The sequence below is a fragment of the Lathyrus oleraceus genome, chromosome 1, assembly GCF_024323335.1.
Source record: "Lathyrus oleraceus cultivar Zhongwan6 chromosome 1, CAAS_Psat_ZW6_1.0, whole genome shotgun sequence".
Taxonomy (NCBI): Eukaryota; Viridiplantae; Streptophyta; class Magnoliopsida; order Fabales; family Fabaceae; genus Lathyrus; species Lathyrus oleraceus.
In genome coordinates, this window is record NC_066579.1 from 330,517,351 (window position 1) to 330,519,849 (window position 2,499).

Genomic DNA, 2,499 nt, shown 5'->3' on the forward strand with positions numbered 1-2,499 from the left:
AATCTGAAGACCAAGGTTCCTGAAGATTCTCTCAACTATTCTTATGATCCTTCTAAATATGCTTTAACATCATTTACTCATAAGCCTCTGAAGATTAGAAGATAAGATCAAAAGGTTTTGCGTCAGTACAAGATCAACCTTCCCTCCACTACGTTGATTATGTGGGCTAAAGATTATACTATTGTACCATTTTTCCTTCTATTATGCAAAACCATTATACAAGGAGACAACTGCATTTTTCTATTCCAACTCTACCCTCCAACATATCTTTTCATTGCCAATATAAAAGGAAACTTGGAAGATTAGATAAGTTGCTAATTCACGATGTTGTTTCATATATACATGCAACGCTTTTTGCTGAACTAGATATTATTGTGTATAGATAAAAGAAACACACATAGAGATTTTGTTCGTTATTGTGTGAGGAATTCATTGTATTAAACTTATGTTATTCTTCTTTCTTAGAAGCAATCTTGTAAACACATTCTTGTAAATCTCATTTGTTTAAGTGCATTCCTTGAGTGACTTCAAAAAGACAAAGGCGGGTAGTCTTTATTTGTATGTAATTAGTTTAGGTTATAGTAGATTAAGTCCTTGTTGAGAAGGCAAAATCACCTTGGCTGGTGGATTAGAGGTTGCTTAGTTAATAGTGAACAAGTATAAAAATAACTGTTATTTTTCTTGTTTGTGTTTATTGTTTGATTGTGTTGGTTTTAAAAAAGCTTTCATTTTTAGAAACCCAATTTAAACCCCCATTTCTTGTGTTTCTTGCAACCTTCAATTGACATCAGAGCTTTGATTTTGGTCTTGATAAGATTATCAAACACTTAGCAGTGTTAGATAAAGATCCAGTGTGAAACAACAATAACTTCTATTCCACCACCAGTTGCTCACTTAAATGATAGAGATTACTATAACGCTTAACCTCATATTTTTAATGGAGATAAATTTGATTAATGGAAAGATAGAATAAAAAGCTTCTTTATAGGTAACGACGTTGATCTATGGGATATGGTAGTTGATAGCTACATACACCCTATAGATGCTAGTGGCAATAAAGTAGAAAGAATAGTGAAGACGAAACAACAAAAGAAAGATTATAAAAATCATCACAAAGTTAGAAATATCTTGTTAAATGCTATTTCATACACTGAGTATGAAAAGACCACCAACAGAGATACTACAAAGTCCATATTTGATTCTCTAGGAATGAATCACGAATGGAACACACAAGTCAAAAAAACCAAGGCTCTTGCCTTGATTCAGAAATATGAAACGTTCAAGATGGAAGACGAGGAAACTGTTGAGAACATGTTCTCAAGGTTTCAAACTCTTGTTGCAGGACTTAAGGTTCTAGACAAAGGGTATTGTACTGCTGATCATGTGAAGAAGATCATCAGAAGTTTACCTAAAATATGGATACCTATGGTAACTACTTTGGAGTTGTCAAAGGATCTGAACAACACTTCTCTTGAATAACTAGTTAGTTCTTTAAGAAGTTATGAAATTGAGCTTGAGGAAGATAAGCCCAAGAGAAAGAGAAAATTTGATGCTCTAAAGTCTTTGGGAAAGTCTGAGAAGACAAAATCTCTTCAAGCAGAAACAAATGAAGATTCTGAAGAGGAATTAATATAAGAAGATGAATTGTCTCTTCTCTCCAGTCGTGTCAATCAACTTTGGAAGAAAATGCAAGGAAAATTTAGAGCACAAAGAAGGACATGTGGTCTTTCTGAGTCTACTTCTATATTCAAGAAAGCTGGATCCAACAAAGACCTCACTTGCTTCGAGTGCAAAGAGCTTGGCCACTTCAAGAATTAATATCCCAAGTTAAAGAAAGAAAAACCTAAGAAGAACTTCAGAGGAAAGAAGAAGGATCTGATGGCTACAAGGGACGATTCAGAATCCTTAGGAGAAAGATCTAAGGAAGAGAAGGCTAACGTGGTGCTAATGGCATGAACAAAAGCTCATGCTGATACAATTTAATAAGAATCAGAACCAGAGTTAGATTCTGAAGAGGTATTTGTTGAACTCTCTCGCTCTAAATTTGAATCTAGTTTATCAGAAGTTCTGGATAAGTATTTGAAGCTTATGGACAAATACAAGGATCTGAAAAAGATTCATGTATCTGAGTCATAAGCATATTGTAAGCTTAAGAAAGATTTCTTAAGTTATAAGTGAATAAAATTTAATTTTAAAAAATAACAACTATGTATCTCAAAGCAAGATTCTCAAACATGAGAAGAAAAATCTTTCAAAAGCCTCTGTAGATTCTGGTGATATCATAAAGAAATATGATAAGTGTAAGAACAAAAATTGTTCTACAACAGATTCCTTGATTTTGATGATAACAAAGGATGAAACCAAAAATGGCACCCTAACGAAAAGTTTCTAAGTATGCAGGGTTCTAAAGAAAGAAGTAATAAATCTGATGATGTCATCAGATGCACAACAAGATCAGATACAAACTATCAAGTATCAGAAGCATCTAAAGTAGAATCT